Source organism: Struthio camelus, chromosome 5 (assembly GCF_040807025.1).
Source record: "Struthio camelus isolate bStrCam1 chromosome 5, bStrCam1.hap1, whole genome shotgun sequence".
NCBI classification, from domain to species: Eukaryota; Metazoa; Chordata; class Aves; order Struthioniformes; family Struthionidae; genus Struthio; species Struthio camelus.
The window spans coordinates 21,340,944-21,364,420 of NC_090946.1; the positions used below are offsets into that span (position 1 = coordinate 21,340,944).

General features: G+C 37.6%; 1 protein-coding gene across 19 annotated transcripts in view; it reads left to right on the plus strand.

The window, feature by feature from the left end:
* SOX6 (SRY-box transcription factor 6) overlaps window positions 1–23,477 on the plus strand; it is a 380,365-nt gene that overhangs the window by 325,177 nt on the left and 31,711 nt on the right. The gene's annotated exons all lie outside the window — the stretch shown is intronic.

Consider the following 23,477-nt stretch of genomic DNA (forward strand, 5'->3'; position numbering starts at 1 on the left):
AGGTAATTAGACTTGTATAAATGAGTAGCTAGAAGCCAGCACCAGAAAAAGATGACAAATTAATTGCCTGCAGCTGGTTTAAAAAAAAAAAGCTGTTGAGTTCTGGTCACTTACTGGTCTTCAAGTTCAGATGGCTGGTAATAGTTTGCTGTGCAAATGATTACGCTTACAAAATTATGTATATAGCTTCAAAGCCTGAGCCCAGGCCTTCCTGAAAATGTGTCATTTAAATCTCTGAACACTTTGTGTTTGGTTAGAGTCATGGAATTAAAAATTGCCCGTGTTCGTATTCTGCTATTAAAAAAAAAAAATCTACAAAGCTCTAAAAGTGGTCACAGAGATTCACGCATCAGAAAGAGCAAAACAAAAGCATGCTGGACTCTGGCACCGACAAACTTTATGATGTGATAAAGCATTAAGGATTGACTATGCTTTTAAGACAATACCATTTTGTAAACATCTACATTTATGCAGTTATTTTAGTTTGTGCAAACAGGGGATAAAGTTACTGTAGCAGAGCTGGCTTTTTCTGCTATTCCTGGTGCTAATCAGGTGTAGGCGAACTGAGGAAAGCAAAGAGGAAACAGTGTCAGTGGTTTCAGAGAGTAAAGAGAAACATCCGTGAAGGGGAGGGAATTCAGAAAATTCAGAAAATAGCGTACAGAGCTCAGTTTGTGTGGTATAAGCAAAAGCAAAATCATACGACGATCGGCTTTGCTCAGAGGATATGACTTTTTTCCAGTCAAGCCATGGTTACCTTTAGCAAAAATGAGTTCATGAAAGTACTTAAACAGAATTTGCATTACTAGAGCTACTTGTATTTATTTTAGTATTTCAAACTAGGATGATTGCCTTGGAAATTTGCTTTGATTTAGAGCTTTAAATGAACCTGAAGATGCTATATAATTTATAAAATATGTAACGTATTTAAAAGGGTCAGATCTTATCATTTTTTGTGTATAAAGCATGAAAACACTGACAAAAAACACTTCAGAAAATCTTTGTAGAAAAAATATAGGCAGAAATGTGTTACTGTGCATTGGAGGAAAATATATGAGGTCAGGACAGAGCATATATCCACTAGATAACTATGCTTAACATACGTGCTAGACTCAAGGACACCCCCCACACCAATTTCCCTACGCATGAAGCATATTCATTGAGATGAGAGGAAACAGAATTTGATAGAAAATTTTTACATTTATATTCCGTTCCCACTGTTTTTTAGACTATCAGGCAACTGTATATTTGCAGTAGGAAACCAAAATTAGACACTAAAAGATATTACATGAGTCATCACCAACTTCCTGGAAATTACGGTACTTTAGCACCTCTTATAATGAGCCTTTTATTCCTTTCTTATTTCTAAATCAGAGTTATTACAAGCTGAATCTACATCATTTATCCCACTGTAGACCACACTCGTATGTGCAAAATGTGTACATTCTTAAAAACATATATTATTTACCCTTGGAGATGTTACAGTCTATTGATCAAATCCATATTTAGGCACTTCAATTTGACTTGATAAACCATAACGACCCCTTCGGAGGTGTTATGGTCTGCTGTATTTAGGGACTGTTAAATATGTGGATTATTGACACAATAGAGTGTAACAACTCCTCTGGAGCTGCTACGCTTCATCATTTATATGAAGGCACTGCACATGCGTGCAAACTTGGCCTGATAAAAAAAAACACTTCAGGAAGTCTTTGTAGAAAAAGTTACTAGTCATGCATAATCTCCTTTCGACTGCCTGCAGACCTGCAGTGACTCCCTCATTGTATTACTTTTTTCTAAATGCCAAAAGTACTGGATGATGTTACCGGCAGTTTCTTACCAGCTTTTTTCTCCTCCTACATTCAGTATTGCAGACAGAACTGCAGCGGCAGGAGGAGACTCAGTGTCTGTTCTGCAAGTGCCGGCTGCTTCCCAAAGAATGGCTGAGAGAAGCACCAGCTATCCTTCTTATTAGTCATTTCTCAACTCCGTTAAAAAAAAAAAAAAAAAGTTAAGAAAATACTTCTTCTGCATTCTATTTTCTTTCCTCCTTTCACTGAAAATACTCATGATTATCCTTAAATCTTGAACATGAGCAAATTGGTCATAAGGGCCTTGCAGATTTTTATAAATCATCATAAATGAGTGCTTTAGACAGGCAAGAACTGATCGATTCTCTTTTGCTCTTATCTTTTAAGAAAATCTCCCTATAGCCTTTTTTTTGTTATTTTAGTTACTTATAGAAGAATCGTTAGTTTAACTAGTAAATAAGAGGTCAATACTTATATTTCGGCCTACAGGGAAAGAGATAACAGAAACTGTGAGCATATTCGATTAAATCGTTATTTCTCTTAATTAACCCTTAATTCCACTTGCAATTAAAGGGCAAATATGTCACAGTCAGGCCAAATAAATGGATAGCAGTATCAATAGCAAATGATTAGTTTTACAAAGTTATCACTTTTATTAAGATATTGTCTTGAGAGTCATTGTGCCAAATTCTGTTCTCACCTGCAGTTTAAGGAAGGTGCCTCCCAGACATTTATATTTAAGTTTAAATTTAATTTCAGTATAAGTATATATTTCTAAATTTTAAAATAGAAAATCTGGAACCATATAGAAAAAAAGAGAATGACAGTGATGTAGTTAAGGAGCTGTTAGCGTGGTCTCGCAAGAATATAGGCAGTTTACTCAACTCAGTGGGTGTGTATTCCTTCTGTCTAATGAAGAACCTTATTTCCACAAAGAGACACTGCAGCTGGAAAACTGTTTCTCCGTTACAGGTCATTCGGCTCAGCCGACGTGTCTTCCCCTGGGGAGTTTCTGAGACCTAGGAGGTGTCCCCACATTGCCCGCAGAGACCCTCTTTGCAGGCCCATCGTTTTATAACAGATAAATGACTTGTCAAAATAAAATGCCCAGAATTGGGAAAACTTTAAAATACCAGTCCCAGCGGTCCTTATAATTCTTGTATCACAACAGTCCTTGATACTTTATGGTGAATTTGACCAATTTAGTAATCTGCTTGTGGCTGTAAATAACATGTAAAGAAAGATTTTTTTATATTGAGTGTTTAAAGTTAACTTCCTAAGGCAGTATTTGAGCACTTTAATATAAGTTTCCTCATTTTTAATAATGTTGAATGCCCAGTGTTTCTGCTGAAAGGCTATTTAGTGGTCCATGCTTTGAAATCCATTATTTTTATGGTAGGTGTATGAATATGGATTTGGATCTAAGCTGAGAAGTTTGAAAATCCTGTGCTGTTAAATTTTGTTCTAAGAAATTTTATGTAAAAAAAAAAACCCTAAATATAGAATTATTTTATTCTATTTTTTTATTGAAACTGCAATATTTTACAATTTTATTTTTTTAAGACTTAGCACTTTTTCTAGCTAGATGAAAAATGTGCCTTCATTTTGTATTAGTGTTTCCTTAATAATTGTGAAAGAAAATGATTAGTGACTCAAATAAAAATTTTCTGAAGTACCTATGTTGTAGGAGCCTAAGTCGCGCTGAGGTAGCTCTGAAAATTTTATCCCTGGGCAGACCAGTGGCACTGTGAGCGTCTGTACAGCAGTAGTCTATTTTCAGTGAAATTCGGTAGCTTTGTATCCTTCTCCAGCACTTTTTATGATTTTTTGGGCAATTCAGAATTTCAGCTGATGTAATACTGCCCCCTTTTATTAGAACTGGAAAACATACTGGACTTCAAATACATAGCTTTGTAGCTGGAGAAATTCTGCTTATTTATGCTGTTGATTTCAGTATTTGCATTTGCATGATGAGATAAGGCATGAAATCAATACTATTTTGTAACAATAAGTGAAAAAACCCATAACAATTCTAAGCAACTTTTTTTGGCAGGGTGTATTGTCTGTGTTATGACTGGGCTTCCTAGGCAGCATGTCATGCCGAGGAATTCCCTGTTATTTTTCTGAGATGTGCAAGGTGTTGATTGTAGCTTTTATATGAATTTCATTGTCATATGTGCTTGCATTGGTTTTCTTAATCAGTGTATTTATAAGATAACAATAGGGCACAGTGGGCCTTGTTTTTGGGGTTTTTTTTTTGTTTTTATTCTGAGGCCTGATCAGGAATTAGATGCATCTTCGAATAGCTGAATGATTTTAATATCCCTCAGACACGCAGAAGCGTTGCAGTGAATTTATCTTTACAATTAGAACTTTGAAATGCATTTTAAATGAAATTCAAAACAGAGCATCTCGGGGAAGAAAAAGTGATCCCTGAGTCTCCAACCATTCTTTGGAAGAGAAATGTTTCTATTAAAAACAAACAAAAATCTGACTTTCGGTTTAACACTGAGGTCTGCACTGTATCACTGGCTTTTGTAGGTGTCATAGGAAATAAAATCAGGCTTAGAAATCGTACCTATACTTAGGGAAGTATTTTACTTGATCTCTAACTGTGTATTCGGTGAGGAGGGTGATGGAAGCTGTAACTGCAGATGCACAGAAGGGGCAAATGCAGCGTAGCACGGTGCTCAGACTGCTGTAAGCGTTACGAGAGGAAAGGGCCATTGCTAACGTTAGCCTCTCCGTAAGAACACAGCTCCATTATCAAGGCCAGCTTTATAATGGGAACCAGGTACGGAAGGTTGTGGGTATGAAATCTTGTCAAGTCTGTTGCTCAAACTCGAGAGCGAGATATATTAAAGCTGCACATGAAATGTTAACTTTCCCTGTCTGTACATAACGTTGTGATTCAGGCTTTAATTGATGACATGCTATTACTCAGTTGCTGCCCCTATTTACACCTAAATATTTATACTCAAGCCTGCTAATATACCTACTGAAATTTCTTTCAGATTTACTTTTTTGGGCTATGGAAAAGAAAAGACAAAAAATAGAAAGACAAAAAATAATGTATTTGAAATTTACACATTAAAAGTACATATTCCCTCGAACAGTGGAACTGACAGTGAAAAGACACAAAGAAATACTGCAAAATCCCTGGCATGTATAGGTCACCTAAATTGCATAAGATAAATTATCTTTGGCTGTGACCTACTGTGGCTCCAGATTTGCACCTATGGAAGGATTTACTGTGCAGACCTTTACGTTAAGCCTTTTGACCAACTTCAGTACTTTCCAAAATTGTCTTGACAAAGTTGGTAGTTTGTGCATTCGTGCTCCATATATTAAAAATGCAGTTAAATGCTCATTCCCCCGAACTACATGGAAGCTGATTTAAAATAAAATCTAAATTATTTGTCTCTTGGTTAAATTATCAAAGTCGATTAATTAAGTGAACAGAATGCAAACTTTGGAAAGTCTGGAGCACTGTGTTGGACCATAATTCATTAAAAGTAGTTTATGCAGTTCAGTAGTGAGTAAGTACAAATGTAAGAAAATGCACCTAAGCATAAGGAACATATATGAAACTCTACTATTTGAGTAACTATATATTTATTCACTATATATTGAAGAAATTTCCTATATTAGGTAACATTTTCAATTTTTTATGCTTCCAGTTCAATTGCAACAGCCTTTGACACTAAAATATTATTTTCAGGAAAAGAAACCCACACATTCTTTTGCTCTTTATTACTAGTTTTGCATTTGAATATTGGCTAATAGAGTTTTTGCCACAACTTGTATTTAACTATATTTGGATGGTGGCTGAACACAACTATGTTCTTTTGATTTCTATTGTCAAGGCCAGTTGAAGGGTTACCTAGCTGCAGGTTTAAAACCTCATTAATAATAATGATGATGATGATAATAGCAATAGTAAGTGTTTGGCCCCTTTGTTCTGTCTCCGTTCCAGCATAAAAAAGATGCGGAATACACTGCTTTTCCCCTCACATGGAGTATTTCCTGTAGAAAGGATAAAAGCTTTGTCCTGTTTTGGTCTTCTACCTTAAATCTTGGAGCAGAAAAAAATCCCGAAGGGGCAGAATTAGATTAAGATGGGTCCCGGAGGTGAATGTTGAAAAATTTGCACAAACCAATGAGGATAATTTTTCCCGGAGGACAGTGTTCTGCCATAAAGGATTGTATCTTTGTGATGACTGTAACAGCATTGTGATTGTATCTGCTTATGTGCAGTCGGTTTCCTAAGCTACTCAAGAGTTTGCAGACATACAGTGAAATGTATTCCATGTTTTTATTATGCTTCTCCACAAAAAGATAAAGATAGGTTGAGAATTACTGTTGGAACATTAATTCTCTGGGACAGGACTATATTCATTGATTTAAATTGTGAGTCAGAATGGCAGCTGCAGAATCCTATCATATCACTTCTTCAATTGTCTTGAGAACTACAGAATACATTTGCATATTATTTCACACTTAGATACAAGCCCCGACATCCACAAAAGTTATTGCCATTTATTTCCAGGCTCTCTCCGTGTATTCCTTTAAGTAAAATGCACAATATCAAATGCATTGCCAGTGTAACTCCATTAATTGCAATAGATTAAGTACAGCATGGATAAATTGGGATTACTTTGCGTGATACTTCGTTACTGTGTAAATTTAAAGATGTCTCCTGTTTCTCAGGTATCATTAGGCTGCATCGATAGGTATGACAAATTGAAATACACTCGTTGTTGTGGTAGGATATTTGCTCTGGTGCCTGTTTGTGAGTTTATACTCTATTTTGTGCATGCTTAACTGTTTTGCTTCAAACAAAAGAATAAGCATGTTAGCAGGTAAAATGATCTCCTTTCATCTCATGAAAAGACTTGAGCAATCCATGCAAAACGGTACTTGCAAATGTTTGTTTGAAATCTGATTAATGGAATTTGGCCATGCTTATTCCTTCCTTTGTTTTCTTTTCACAAATATTCAGGCAAACGGATTTTTATTTCTATGGGTGTATTTGCATATGAACATGGACATTTGTGCACAATTACAGACATTTGCTGTTTATGCCCAAATTGCTCGCCCCCTGCTCATAAAAACGGAGGCTTTGATTCCACACCCACTCCAAACTCGGTGCTGACCAAATGAGGAGCGGAGAAGCAGGCAGCTCGTCCAGCCCGGGGAACAGTGCTGAGGCGAATTACAGATCTTTGCAGAGGCTCTGTGAGCTCTGTGACAATTTAACCTAGGGATCTTGCAGACCTTGCTACACTGTGTCTCACCGCTGCCATCTTTTTCTTACCTGTGCTGTGCCAGAGGAAGGCTCATCTCTCTTTCCAAGGCGATGAAGGTAATGGGTGCAGGAGCTGATAGCTGCAAGTAAAGGCTTTCTGCTGCCTGGGAGGTCTGCTGGCTGACGGAATTCCCAGTTGCTCTTTCCGGATAGTTTAAGGCAATGTTAAGCTATTATCATGAAGTCAGGCATAAAAACAATGTAATTTGTCTTAGGTGACCAACTAGAGCATAAACCACAAGGAGCAAACTATTGAGTGTTTAAGTGAATAGTTCACGCATATCTCACAGGTTAGATTGTTTGAATGCTTATAAGTTACTCATACACATACAGAAATTGCTGATCCTCCAGGAATAGTTTGAAAAGATAAGAAGGACTATATTTGTTGGATAAATTGTTCTCTGTGCATAGCTTGCCCATCTGTAGTCACGTAATGCTAACTCCGTAAACAGGCCTATCTCAACTGGGAATGTGTAACAGGGTAATAAATGATCTTCAGCATCAGATTACTCGTACTAAAATCATGCTCAAGTCATACTAAGCTGTTATAACACTATTTAAAACCTAAAGTATGCCTAACCCACAAGCTGCAATTGCCCAGCTTACATCCTGAAAATCTACAGACAACATTAATTTCTCAGTATTTCACTTTTCTGCCTGTGGCCTCTAACATGTTGCAAATGCTTCCATAAGAAAGGCTGGAAAAACATATCAAGTTTCTGTTCTCTGCCACGTGCTGACATTCATTAACTGAGGGAGAACCCTGGGACAAGGTTTTAGAAGGATCTCCTCTTCACCTCCACCCATTCCAAAGCAATTTGTTAAACAGCCAGGAAGAGAAGTGGACACTTGTGGTTTAATGTCAGACCTGTGTTGCTCATGTAGCTGTGTGTGTGCTTTCACTGTTACCTTGCCAAAAGCTTCTTGAGATAGCAGGCAATGGATGCATTCTGAGCACATGGCCATTTTCTTTGCATCCCAGGGTTAAAGGTTAAATTGCTAAGTGACAATTTCATTATAAGGCTACTATTCACATGAACTATCTTTTTAGATAGATAGATAGATTGATTGATTCTTGCTTAGTGCATCCTACTTTTACATGCTAGTTTCCTTCCATTTCTAAAGCACAGGAACACTCTTTGCTACATTTCAGATGCCAGTGTGAATAGGAGCCATCACGGGGAGGGTATGCATTAGACCGGTACACAAAGTGAGTCAGTGACACATCATGTGCTGTAAAAATTCCTGTTCTGTCAGGGGTTGCCAAAACATATTCAGTTGCCAGCTCCTTGCCAGAACTCTGTTCCTTGCCTGATGCCAGTCAATCTCTTTGAATGCTCATGAATAAGATTAGGTTGGCTGGCTGCACTCTTCCTCCCGAGGGATTTCACTTTATCAAGGGATTACCTGCATGCTATTCTTTGCCTAAATCCTATGTTTTATTCTCCGGTATTGCGCTACAGATCACAGTACATGATGGCTGTTAAACATCTTATCAATGAAGTGTAAGTCAGCTACTTGTTTCCTTTCAAAAAAACCTTAAAACTTAAAAACTCAAAAAAGAGATTATCCTGCAAAGTGTCGCTCCCGCACTCTTTCTCCCAAGCTTTGCTTTTTCTTTCCCTTTGTAAGGAAAGGGCTGAGTTAAATTTAATACAATTTTGATTTCCTGGAAAAAATGCTTAGATGAATGTTTTCCTTAATATTCACAGTTGTGGATGACTGTATATATGGACTGGGACACCTACCACTCCTCAGCACTAAACAGCATACTCTGCTATTGTGATTTTCTTTCCATTCAGTGCAAAAGCCATCTGTAGTTTTTCGGTATATGCTCACCACTGTGGACAGGTCGATTGGAATGAACTGCAGTGTGGGGAATTTGTACTGAATACGTGAATTATCCTCAAAGGGAAAGAGAGCAAGTGTACTGTTTGCTTAGGTAGTGTATCAAGTGATTTCCCTTTATCTCCATCCACACCATGTTTCTGTACCTACCTGGCAATATTTTTTATGAGAACATGTGGAATCCAGTAAAGGGAGAAAAAAGCTCCCAGATTTCCTTTTCAGGACCCCTTTTGAGCTGTCCTAACATAAAGCATTGGCTACATTGAGGGTGGATTTCAGCACATGTGCCTCTGAATCAGGACCCACATTGCTTTTTCATTCTCCAGCTGTTCTGAGATTCCCGTGCTTATGATATTAGGAATGCTCCTGACGTGATACAAATTAGGGTTTAGGTAGTGGAAGTCTCTGTCATTCTCTTTTCATGAGAGATGGGGAAATTTTCCTGCAGCGCTTGCAGTGGACTGCAAGCTAGGGTCTCCTTTCCTTTTGCTGCCGGTACCACTCTTCCCTGCTGCTTACCTCCATGGTGCTATTGGGACTTTTCTAAATGTTGTTTATCATCAAAACAGAACCTCTGCATATTCCTGTTGTGTGTGAGATCTTCATTCATTCCTAAAATAGCACACAATTTCCATAGTAAAATTCCCATTAATATCTTCTGTGGTAAAAAGTGAATATTATTTTTTCATGTATTTTTGCTGTATAGTGGGTATGTGCTGTATACAACTGCATTCTTGTTGTCTGCAAATCTGCCTTTGAATTGAGTTCACAGCTAAGGAAAATGCTGAACGTTTTCCATAAAAAAAAAATACACAATTTATCATGTGTTTTCAATTGATTGGAGGTAGCAGAAGAATAGAGATAAAATTGAAAGCTGCACTATAAGTTAATCAGTCATATTATTTTTCTTTAATATTTCTATTTTGTTGGTGATGAAAGAACTCATTTAGGATCAGACCCTTTTAAGCTGTGCTTTGAACCAAACCAAAGCAGGTATAGTTCCTGACGTGAAGATTTTGATAGGTTTTTAAAAGTAAGAGCTAAGCAGGTTTCGCATGCTGCCCCTCCTGCGCAAAGAGGTTCTCTGCACTCGTTCTCTGCCCCTGCCCTACATTTTGCTGTCCCAGGCTGCAGCCCTCAAGGACATAACTGTTGGGACAACCGTACTGAAAAAGTGACGTGACGTGTCCTTGAAAGCAACCCTCGCTCCCTTTAAGCTGAAACCTTTCTCTGAGTTTGCAGCATGACCCCATAAGCAGCCAAATCCAAACAGTTAAAGGGCTGTGGGCCGTGTGTTTGGAGGGCAAGGGACGGGACAGAGCTTTGGCGGCGCAGAGAGCGTCCGTGAATGTGACACAACTCGCAATAGGGAATAAGAGCAAGGGAGAAACACAGATCGGAATGTAAAGATCCCGTAGTCAGAGAGAACGGTGGGCAGGCGACCTGATTGCTCCAGAGTATGGAGTTCTTCCTTCCTTTTGGCAACATCCCTTTCAGTTCTCCCAATGTGTAATCATTTGAAATTCCTCTTATGTCTCTGTTTCTAAACCCTGAGAAGAGGCAAACCTGAGCCTTGCTGCTTGCGTTCTGCTGATATCAAAGGCTGCTCTCCCACGGGGGCCCGTAGCCGTAGGAGAGGCTTGAGGGAGGGGGAAGAGATGTTTTCCCTGTTTCTTAGCTGCTCCAGCAGAGCGGCAGCTGGGGAGGGGAGAGGGAGCGCACGGTGGATATCAGGGTTCAAACTGGAGGCTGGGACACGAGCGACTGCCGGCCTGGACTGGTCCTGTTGCTTGTCACCACCTCTCCTGGCCGGCGTGGCAGCAGGGCGGGTGCTGGGGCTGGCTGGGGCCTGGGGCCTGCCGTGGGCAGTACCCATCTTCTGAGGGCTCGGGGAACGTCTCGGGCAGCCGGCTTTTGGGGTTTTGCAGCGTATAGCAGTGGAAGGCCGCACCCTTCGCATAACTTCTGTCCCATCCAGCTAGCTAGCTGTAGAAGGGTATTTTTCTTTATATTTAAAATCTGCGTTACAGGTTTACAGGAAGTGTTTATTTATTCTTCAAATTAGCTGAGCAGGAGAATTAGCTAAACAGAGATGGATTTAGAAATCAGCACAATGCAGCGAGATTAAAAAAAAAAACAAACCTTCCCCGTGAATTAATGCATTTCAGGCTGCTTTTCATAAACTAGTTTTTCAAAAGTCATCTGTGAAGGCTCGTATAAAGATTTTTTAAAGGTAACCTAATGGAATGGAGAAAAGGTTTAAAATTATCTGCTGGGGCTGTTGCAGGGGATATTAAATATTGATTTATCTTGGAGTAAGAATCAAACTAAAGAGTGAGGCTTGTAGTCAGATCAATTTATCTGAAATACAAACTGTATGGCTGTATTTAGTACAACGTCAACATGAATCTTAAACTCAGTGGATGTGTAAGGGTGAGCATTTAATCTAAATCAATTGGGTCTCCAAATCTTCAATTAAAAAGAATATCTTAACAGTTTAAACTAAACTGCTCCTAAATGTTTCAGGTGGTTTATATTAAAAAAATGCTTCATTTAGTCAGTTCATACTATATTATAACCCTCTCCTGCGCATCATGTTGCAACTAGGAACAAAAATCCACAGTCCAAGGCTTAGCCAAATCTTAAGTTTTTAATACTCCAAACTCTCTTGAAAACCCCATGTAAATCATTCAAGTAATCTGGCAAATAACACTGTAAGCAATTTTCTGCTACTTGCCACTGGTACTGCTCTGCCAAGCTTTTGGTTGTAATATAAAAGTTGGCTCAGATTGTACTTAACCAACTAAAACTGATTATGTTCCCTTTTCAGGCATAAATAGATGCCAGCAGGCCAGCTAGTGGTATTGGCTAAAATATTTTGCAGGACGTATAAGCGTACATAGGTCTATAGTAGGAAATCCTTTATCCAAGTGTGACATCAAAGCTGTACTTCCCAGATAATTTAAGTGTTACGTTTGCTTTTGTTTGTACTGTTTTCTTTAAACGTGTTCATTAGACAACAGCAGAGCCTTTAATGTTCCATGACTGAAAAATCCGTCAAAGAGATTTATAGCTGAGGCAGTGTGGCATAGCAGCTAGTGGGCTGCTCTGGCGTCCAGAGCTCCCAGGTTCGGGTCTCAGCTTAATCATTGACTTTCCGAGTGACCAAAAGGTAATCATTTCCCTTCTCTCTGCCTCTGGAGATACTGATACCAACTTCTTTTCTAAACTGATTTGGATACTACTGTAGCACTGTGGTAGCTATTATTATGATTGTCTGCCTATATAGTAGTAAAAAGCTCCAAAATATTCATTGCTTCCACAGGACAATAATGTTCTCTTTCATGCAAGGCATAGCGAGAAAATACAAGTACAAGTACACAAAGGAGTAAGGAAGGTATGAGACAGCAAATTCTTTTCTTCACAAATTGTTCACATTACCATGTGGAGCAAATATCCTCCACTGGCATGAGGTGTTGGGATTTTCCTTCAGTGACTCACATGAACTCTTCCATATATGTCCTCCAGAGTGGGTGAGGAGAGGGGAAAAGGGAGAAAGAATTCATTTTAAATGAGGAGAGATGTACATAGGAGCCAGTCTATGCTTTCACGGAAAACAAGGTAAAAATAGGTCTTAAGTGGGCAAAAGTGGTTCATACGCTCTGTGGGTGAAACCACTACTTTTGAAACTCCCATCCAAGATTGCTTGTTAAGATATAAGAGCGTTTTCTGAATTGTCATTGTTGCACTGAGCTGAAGAGTACTTTATTAGACATCTTATATGGGAAATTTGAAACAAGCTTTTCATGATAAAAACAAAACAAGATTTACAAAATCATTCTACTTTAAATGAAAAGCTCGAGAGTGGATTTTTGCCAGTAGCATCAGCTATAGATGACTAGCAGTTTTGTCTTTGTATATTGCAGCAGTAAAACCACATAATTTTTTCAGCCTGTAGGTATTCATTTTGCATTTAAGATGGTTTCAGGTGTAAGGTTTCCTAGACGCTGCATGAAAAAAAATGCATAGCCTTCAGTTACCCTTATAAAATACCTTCTCTCTTACATTATTTTGATTTGTACTTTCTGCATGGAAGGGTTACTCCTTCCTTCAGAGGTAAATCTCTCCCAGTTCCCAGGAAGTGCATATTTGCCTGCATTTACATGTCAGATGTAGAATCTGTCCTCTTTTATCAGTTGTTTATTTTTTTGTTTTGATAAATTTATAGGGTTCATAAATTCAGTTTGGGCCATTTTCCCCTTCAGTACAAAATTTAAAAACAATTTATAAGCAACTTAGTTCTTGTTGTATTAGAAAGATAAGTAAGTAATTATAGCCGTTAAGTGACAGTAGCCATTTCATTTGCCTGATAGTTGTTCCTTTGCCTTCTGCTTGGTCATTCTTAATGCAAAAACTTGCCCACTTGCATCAGTCCTTACCGGACTGTGTCCTTGGTTTTCTACTGTTTTATTCCTAAACAGGAATACTTCTTCACACGAGACGGCCATCGGCCTACCTGGCTCAAAGGCAAGCATGCCCTTTGCCTGACTTCTGCTTGAAAGGGAGAAAAGAGTTTCCTTCCAAAAAGAAGGAAAAAGTATCTTTATTAGTCTGGAAAAAAGTTGTTTAGTTTTTATTCTCAGATTCAGTATGAACCTGGAAGAGCTAAACACTTTGGCCCTGATTCAGCAGAGTGCATTAGTCCAAGCTTAATGTAAGTATTCCCATCGAGTGTAGTAGTAACTATCCATGTGCTTGTGCACTCTGCTGGAATGGAGTAAAAGTGCTCCACAGCTGACAAGATTGAGGCCTATATGAGGCAGCAAGGATTTGCAACTTACAGGCTTTTTTCCCATTGAATGAAGATTAAAGACAGGAGCTAGTTGAGGGGTACATCTATATCATCACAGGCATTATGTACATCGTACTTGATACTGTAATCATGCAAACAGTAATCTTGCCTTCCTGACATAAACGGTAAGCAGCACATTTTCCTGAGGCTGAAATAATCAGAGAAAAACATGGCAGTGATGGGGGTACAAGAGGCAAAACACTGCATAATGATGTTATTATCATTGTTCCATTGTCACCCATCTTTATTCTTTAGTGATATGTTTCTTTTCTCTCTGAACAGAACAAAAAATGCCTGAGTATAAATAGAGTAATAGCAGCAATCAAAAAATGCATTCTTGAAAAAGAATACTTCAGAATGCTACAAAATGAACAAATCAGATTGATAAATACAGAAGAAGCCGACTTAATCTATATATGCATGGTATGCAATTATATGTTTACACACTGCACAAGGCAGGGCATATACGTGAACGTAGTAGCATTTGGTGGGTTTATGTTAACTGCCTTGATTGCATTTATCATTCTAAATATGAATATGGACATTTAAGACCCAAGCGTCTTTTGCGTCGTTAATTTAAGCTACTGCAGGTGTCTTCTGAAAATGGGATAGAGCACCCATGTCAAGGGGTCTGCATTGCTTATTGAGATAAATGGTAGGGGAAGGTATCCCCAGTGACCCGTGCAGAATATCTGAGTTAGCTAGCTGCAGGTCCAAGGCCCTGGCATTATTTACCCTACTGCAAGCACTGGAATCTATGCTTACAGTATACAACACTATTCATGTTCAAAGATTTCGGCAATAAAATACACAAAACTCAGGTTCAGATTTTTTCCTAAACTTTAATTCTTTAATTTTTAAAATATTTGAAATAGTGGTTTTTAAACCCTTGTAACTATTACCCACATCTAGAGTAGGAAGAGTGTACTTATTGCAATATGCTGTTTGATTATTGCCTCATGTAGTCCATTTTTATCATAATTTTTCCAGTGTTGTTTCATTATGTCACAAAATCTGGTGTGTGCCTACCATAAGGCACGCTTCAAATGACAGAATTAAAGTATCTGTGAGAACATCAGCTGTGAGTCTCTTAGCTTCTGTAGGTTTAAAATCCAGCACATCTACGTGTGTCTGTTTGCATGCACTTGTATTCTCTCTTGTTTGTAAAAGAGCATCAGCTTGGTTCTGGAGAAGCTGGACCAGTGGCGTGTGTGTGTGTGTGTGTGTGTGTGTGTGTGTGTGTGTGTGTGTGTGTGTGTGTTCTGACTTTTTTCAGATCTCTCTTTTCTCAAACTTATGTGGAGGGCAGCTGAATTTGCTTTGTGCTGTTGAGGTTTGCAGAACACCGCAATGAAATTGAAATTGGTAACTTTTTTCTTCCCTTTTTTTTCCCGTTCCAAAAAAATTGTTGTGCTGTGCTGAACCTAGAATAGTTTAGCTGGTTGTTATATTGCTGTGGCTTTTTGCTGAAGCTGTGTTTCCAGCCTGGAATATTTTACTAGATGATTAAGAGAAAAGGAGATTCACAGATCTGAGGATAGTAACCAGATCTCTGATCTTCTAAATTCTGTTGTGTTTCTAATGAATGACAATACTTTTGGTGAAATTCAGTCACAAACAGAAAACTTTGGGGAAGTATGCACGGAGGTGTGTACAGAATCATGGCATTGAGTCTACGTTTTGGAAAGGTACTTCTGTATGCTTTTATGTCATTTCCATTTATGCATTTTATTCAAATACTTGGAGAAAGCGAGGCCTTTACTGACAAGGTCCAAACATCTGCTAAAGTCAACTGAACCGTAGCAAAATGTCTGTTATTATTCCTCTGTAGTGTCTAGTCTATTACAGAAAAATAGCTTGTTTTTGCTGTGTGCCTATGAATTTACCTTGCAACTAAACAGAAGTTGGAAAGGCTGTTACGAAAGTCCGAGAGTAACAACCGCGTTGCTTGCCCAATCAGCTTAAGGTACAGAAAAAGCAATCCTGCTGTTTCCTAATAGCAGTGTATGCTAATTACCATTTGGGTTGATTTTCGTCTGTCTGTCTCTCAGAAATGCACATATATGTGTATAGTTAAAAGAAAATGTGTTTTTGAAAGGATTGCATTCAGATTCTTTACAGTTACAAGGTACGTAGATTTGGTCTACATCATTTGCCAGTTCTTCCTTAAATCTAGTGAGCGATACCCGATGTTCTAAAGGAAAATTAACTTCTCTCCCTAGAAGGCTCCCAGTTAATCATCTGTGGATGTTGGTCGGGAGGGAAGGGAAGGGAGCAGCAGAGAGAAAGCGAGAATTTCTCTTTGACCCCGACAGTAGAGCAGTTTACACCCTGGAACATGAGATTTGATTATCTTAGCATGTGTTACTACAAATGTTATTAACAGTCATAAAATTATCCAGCTCCTTAAAAGCAAGTGACAGCCCAGGCTTTGGACTCTTTCTGACCTCTAGTGAATTCTACAGCCTTATACAGCGTTTAAAATAGTAACTTCTTTTGTTTGCTTTTCATTTTCCAGCTATTAATTTAATTGATTGTCCCTTTGTTTTTACAAGGGCAAGTGACTTATCATCACTCTAAGGTAGAATTCCACAGTTTGTCCGTTTTTTTTTTTTTAATCAAAAATCTCTACATTTTGGTTGATGTGTAATTTTACTGTAGACTGCTGTATGAATCTGCCGCTGAAACAAAGAGTTAATCCAAAAGTTCTCAGATACTGCCATGCATCATGCCTTTGTGCATGAATAAAAAGTTGGAAACCGCATGAAAGCAGTAGTTGGGTTACCACACAACTGGATATGCTTAAGTCTGAACGCTTCATAACTCTAACTACTGGGGAGCTGCAAACTTATAAATAACTTTGCAATTGGTTAAAACCATATTAAAACCATATGAACAAAGACATAAAGCATTTGGTTAAGGGGGCTCAGTAAGCGCAGTAATCCTGTTGAAAGTAATCTAACCAGGGCAGATCCATAGTTTAGGAGTGCCTCCAAGTGCGGCAATAGTTAAGGTTGTGTCAATAATTCGTGGTTAGGAGGGCGTAAGATGCTACTTAGGTGGAAAGATTGGCTATCTGTTTTTTTAATCTCCAAAAATATGTTTTAAATCTATACACTGTTATTTTTTAAGGCAATCCTCAACATCCTGAAGTCTGTTAACGTGTTAGTATGTGCTGAATGCTACCAATAATCAGGGGATTCATCTAAATGCTTCTTATTTGTGTTCAGAGCTCAGGATGGCAACTCCTCCCTCCGAACAGGGGCTCACAATCTTCTGAGCCTCAGAAGTCAGACTTCCAAAATAATTAGGTAAAAAAAGGTATTTAAAAGCGGGCAGTCTAGGTTTGCATTTATTTATCTGATGAGTTTTTAGCGTTTAGTGCTCCTGTTTTCAGACTTTTTTCTAGACACTTTAAATTTTAGCAAAGCTGAGATTCTCATGTTTGACTTCAGAGCCTAGGTCTTAAGAAAGCCCCATATCCTGACAATGCCTATGAAGTGCTGGTAGGCAAGAGCTTTCAGTGTGTTTGCCGCTTTTGATGGTCCTACACATGTCATGCTGTCACATGGAAGTCAGCTGAGGCGTGCCGGTCGAGCAAAGTAATGTTAGGGTAAATTACCTCGTAACAGTTTTTAATCTCTTACTTTTCACATATGCTATAAGCCAGAACAATATCTTTAAAAGGGGACCTGATGGCTTCTCTCTCTCCCCATCTTTTCAAGCAGGTTGTCTGCTCTGGGGCGGCGTCATTTAATGCAAGTCTATAGACTGCAGCAGGGATGCTATTGTATTCCGTATGTTCTCATGCAAAAGTAGTAGTGGAGCACTTCATGAGCAATATAGGGGCCGTCAAAAACAGAAAATGGCAGTGGGTGGGGGTGAGAATTCACTGAGCTGTCCCTCTTCATCTGCTTCTTGAGATTATACTCTGATATCAGTGAAATGGTTGGATTTCGGTATTTCACCTACATAAAAAATAAAATAAGCTCAGGATGCGTCAACATCACGGAAATTGGCGTATCTTTCATTCGTGCAATCTGAAAATCAGTGGTTGGAAAAGATGCATTTTATATCTTGTAATATCTTAAAATATCAGCATTTCTACAATAAGTTTACCTACTTTGCTCATTTAATTTCTCAGGTTTCTTGGAGCAGCTCCCACTGCTGTGATGTTGAAAACAATTTCTAGATATTCATCATGAAGTTCTGTAAAATGAAAAGCCTTTCTCTGGGGCTGCTTTTCTTTTAGTTGTAACAATAATGCGACTATTGTGTTTATCTACTTTGCCATCCAGAGAATTCCAGCAGTTGCATGCCTGCACACCAGGAGGATGATTGACATTGTTGTAATAAGGTTAATGTTTAAACTTCCCACCCATAATAACTAAAATATCCGTAGATAAGGCTGAAAGTCAATTTGTAATTATCCCTGCTGTGCCAAGATGTTGCAAAAGGTTCTAAGCAGAGAGTAACTTAACTTTTCAGCCCTAGCTGTTAAAAAGTAGGAAGAAGAAGGTGAAAAGTTTGGGACATTTGTATCTTGACTTTCAAGGATAGAAAAAGGTCTTACAGTTCCTCCGTATTCAAATTGTGAATATTTTTCTCTGTGTTTTGCTTAAAAAGTCCTTTGGATGTTTTGAATATGGGAAATTTTTTCCTTGTTGTTTCCTGTCCATGGTAGGTAAGTGGGCTAGGTCACGTTTACGAATAAGCCTCTAGAACATTCATTAAGGAGTAACTCTATTGAAATGTATTTGGTATATAAAGACAACATGCCATAATTATTTGTAGTCATTCTAACTGATGTACTGTCCTCAAAAGAAATAATATCCCTTCAGGCATATGCTCTGCGGCTTCTGTGAATGACCCAAATTAACTCAGTTTCTAGAAACTGGCTCTTTAAATGAAGGTTGGTAACTGCTTCCAAGCTAGACTATTGAAATAAAGGCTATTACATCATTGTCCAAACACATCTACTTAAATAAAATGTATTTGTTTACAAAAAAAATACATATATATATCTATTTTAAATCTTTCACACAGCGATCAGCGTGCATGCCATTTTCCATTTCAGTCTAAGCATACATTTCAGATGTGGAAAAAGCAAGCATGTTGAAATAATTTGAGGCATGGGTATAGTCGGATCAGTCTTGGTAATCCAGAAGGGAGGGGTGCCCAGCGTATTATTACATTTCATATATTATTTTTCAAGAGATGGATGCAATCAGTCATCTTCTCGCATATGGTTTGAAAAAAACTTGTCTTGCTGGCAAGTAAACTGTTATTTAAGTACACAATCCACTGTACTACAGAAACAGTTTTGCCAAACTTGTCCAAGTATTCTCACATCCTTAAAGATGGTATAAATATCATTTATAGCAAGCCGTTTACTTCAGACTATATGGAATGCCTTCCTGCTCCCCTGATCTAAGTGTCCCAGTTTGCATTATGGCCTTTATTGCTTCTGTTTGATGGAGTGATCAGTAAAAATTTAATGACACTATAAAATAATAAAAATGTCATTAATTTACCACGGATCTTGGATGCAGTGGTTGTAAAGTTACATTAATAAACAGAATATTTTTTACAACAAAAAGCATTGTTACGTGGGAACGTATAAATAACACACATAAATTTAAGAGCAATTTTACTGTTAGCACACACATTATTATGGAATAGCCAATAAGTGTATAAAACATAGTATATAAAATTTTATGAAAATATACTGTGCACATCAAAAATTCAGCTTTTATCTAAGTGCAGAGAAAAGCCATTATTGTGTGCTTACTGTTTCATTGCTGTTCTCTCACAAGATCACAATTTTATATTTGTTTCTAGTCATTGAAGTTTGCAGCTCTTTCGGAGGAAAGGGCTACTGCTTCCTTTTCCTTTTCTCCTCGCTTTACTAAATTGTTCTTCTACCTTCTACATGTGAAGAAAGAATTGATGCTTTCAGCCAGAAGGTGAAGAAAAAGTTGCTAATTTAATGGGGGGGGGACCCCAAAGGGGTTGAAAGGCTTGCTTGGCGACTCTGGAAAGAAGGGATAACTATCTAGCAGTCTATCTGTCATCACTGGGGCTGCTCCATCATTGCCTGTGATAGTACACGAATATGATGGATGCCACAGCCTTGTGGCTCGTAACATTTAACATTCATCAGCTCTCACTAACGGGGGCTTTATAATTTAAATATCTTTATTTAATATGCAACATCTACCTCATACATCATAATTTCAAAGCACTTAGAGAACCAACAGTCCTACAAGACAGTGGAGCAGACTTTAATTTTTTCAATAACTTTTACATTTTCTGCATGTTTGTAACTGACAACGCATAAATAAGTGCCTAATCATATCACAGAATGGAAAATTAATACTTGGTTGTAAACAGGAATTTTTTTCTTCCTCTAATTTTAGAGAAATGGTATTTTTATTGTATTTTTAACATACACAGAAGCATAAAGGATCTGAATTGGGCCTGGGTGGGCTTTCTGATTTCAAGTGCGAACTCTCATCGACTGTGTTGGTCTAGTTATATGAAAGAAGGTTGTCACTGTCAAGTCCTAAACCCTTTCTCTGAAATTTAAATGGGAAATCTTAATATGATGGAAAGTGTAAGCTTCCGAGCCAGTATAAAAAAAAAGTTCGAAGTAGGGTTCGAAATTACTTTTTCACAGGAAACAAAACACCTGCAGTGTCCGTAGAGGTGTACTTAATTGCAGACTCATCAAAATAGGTCTGAAAAAGTGTTCCAACAGTCCAAGTTTCTGTGATTACAGGTTGGGGAGGTAGCAATACAACCAGTAGTCTATGTACATGTGTGCAAATATAGTGCATGTGTGGACAACATGTTTGTTAGTGTATCTATGTATAGGCATTTACTTTTAATGAAAGTGGATGTGGTTTTGTTTGTTCATATGGGAATACCATGTTCGGAATCAATCTTCCTTTCAGTCCTTGTTTGTACTAGGAAAAAGGTGTAATTTGAAAGGATTATTAGTTTGAACAACTAATCACTTTAGGATGAACTCAAGGCAGGAGAGCAAAGACAAATCCTATAAAAAAAAGTAAGCCTTAGTGCCTAGTGGAACAAGTTTCCTCTCTAATAGTAAATTACATATGAATTTGTTATATTTTGTTGAATTGTAAAGACATCTACTAGATAAAAGCATTCTTAGCACTGAGGAACATTTTTTACATTTCTTTTGAATTTGTCTAATCCCTATACAAATATTGAATTTTTTACAATCAGTATGGAGATTATTTTCAGTAAAAAAGGAAGCAAAGAGATTACTTTAAAAGGCATATCAAAGATTTAAATATAGTTAGCTTAGTTATAGTTTTTTATGAATTAGGAGGAAGAGGTTATTAAATAACCATAAGTACATTTCCTTTGTTTGACAAGAGCAGGTATTTTTATGGTATAAGTGCTTTCGTTTTACTGTTCCTGAACCTTATCATGTAATTTTCCCTTTTCTCCTGCCCTGTCAAAATATTGATATTCTTTGAGAAACTTTCTTTTTTTCTTCTTTTTTAACAGAATATTTTCTGGTAAAATCAAAGAGAATGAATGACTAGGAAGATATTTCAAATGTGCATACTGATATGTAGCATGGTCTGTTGATTTTTACAGCAGAAAGGTGTTTCTCTTTCTAAAACACACTTAAAGACTATTCTTCCAAGAATATTGCAGGTGCTCTGTTGACATCCTTAAGCGAAAGATTTTAGTGCAAATATTTTGGAAGAGACAATATATGTGCCAAAAGCTGTTTTCTTAGTACCGATCTTTGTTTTTATCTCAACTGCAAATCAGCCCTTTGCGGTGGAACGCAGAATCCTTGACAAACTTATTTTTTATTCTGTCTGCCAGTAGAATGGAGCCCGTCCTGATGATTCAGGTGTGTTGTTACACTGCACAACAGCTTTCAGTGCAGTATCAGGCCTCTGGTTTTACTGTGCCTTTCTGCAGTCACATTTCATTTGTAACTCTTTCTTTTCATATGAATTTCTGTGTATGTTTAAGCTACTTCATCAACCATGGGTTTCACAGAGGGAAAAAAAAAAGAAGTTAACCAAATATAAGATGCAGAGTTATTTTGCTAGAGGACTGGAAGACTCTGAGAAACTTTTAGAAATGCAGTTAGTAACTGAAATGCCTCAGCTGCATGTTGTAGCAAATCCCGTGTCAGTTTTGTGCTTTTCCTCCTCTTTAAATTAAAAAATAAAAAAAAAAAAAACATGATTGGGGGAATCAAAGGAATTCCTGAATGGTTTGGCTCCTGGGGTTTCTTCACTGAAATATAACGATAATCTAAAAATACTCAGATTAGAAAGCACAACTATATTGAGGTGGAACAAATGAGGAGCCAAGGCCATCCAGTACGTTTGGTCCTTAAGAACATTTACAAATTTCTAAGCATCTTGCAGGAGAAAAACTTAGACTCTTTTCTTCTTATATTTAACATGCTTAGTACAGAACTAGGTCATTGAACAATAGGCTGAACAGCAATCAGCACTCTTCTTCTGCATAATGCATTAAGTATAACATGGAGAAACTGTTCGTAGAGCTGAAAGCTGGTATTTCATGTCTGTAAATTCAAGCTGACATGACATTTAATATTGTTTCATAGTAATGAACAAGGTTTCATTCATTCACAAGTACAACATAATGCCAAGTTTAGTCTGAAGAGGTAACAACAAGGCAAGAGGGAAAACATGTTATGTTCCTTCAAATGAGGATGCTAAATTAATGATAACCATTGAACACTTAGCTACTGATACACAGTACTGCAGAGACTACTGTGGTGAGGCAGCATTGCACTCAGTTGTAGTGCCCTTGTCCAGAAGTCGACTGAAGAATTGGGTTAACACATAAAATACACCTTAGTTTCCACTTTCCAGTTCCAGCTTTCTTATGGAGATGTTCAGCTCTCAAAAGCTTTGTGCTTTTCTAGGAGTATGAATATTTATTTTATTTACTACTCCTTTTTTTTCTTTTTTCCTCTCTTTAGATAGAGGTTCCCTTTCAATAAGGTACGATTTAAATTCCTAGACAAAATAATAGTATCAGTTCTGTTATCTATTATTCCTTCTTTCAAATACTTGTCTTTCTTTGAAAGTCTCTTGCATAAAATTCAGACTTGTGTTTTCTCAGAGTTACAAATGCAAAGTTGAATCTCATAGTGGGGAGAAAGTGCTTTTCCATTAAATTAGCAGTATGTTTTAATACCAACTCTTCTTTCAACTTCTGAATTTTCATGCCTCCCAAATGATTGTTTTTTCCAGTTTAAGTTAGAAAATTTAGTGGAAAGGCAAAGTGAGCAGCATAGATCAGCACTGTTTCTTGCCAAGAGTGTTTCATGTTTGCATGTACAATCACTTATGCATTATGGAGGTGCAGATCAAAATAATTTCAAAGTTTCTGTATATGTTTTCACATAAAAAAACTGATTTTCATAAATGTGAACACTCAGAACCTGTGAAAAGTTGTCTCAGTTAAATTTCTAATTAAATGCACTCATTTTTTCTAATTAAATGCACACTTTTTTTTTGTTCAGATTTAAAAAATGAGGCATGTATCAGTGCATCCATACATGCAGAGGCACACAGTTAAAACTAAACTATATGGAACATTAAAGAATACTTCTGTTCTTTTC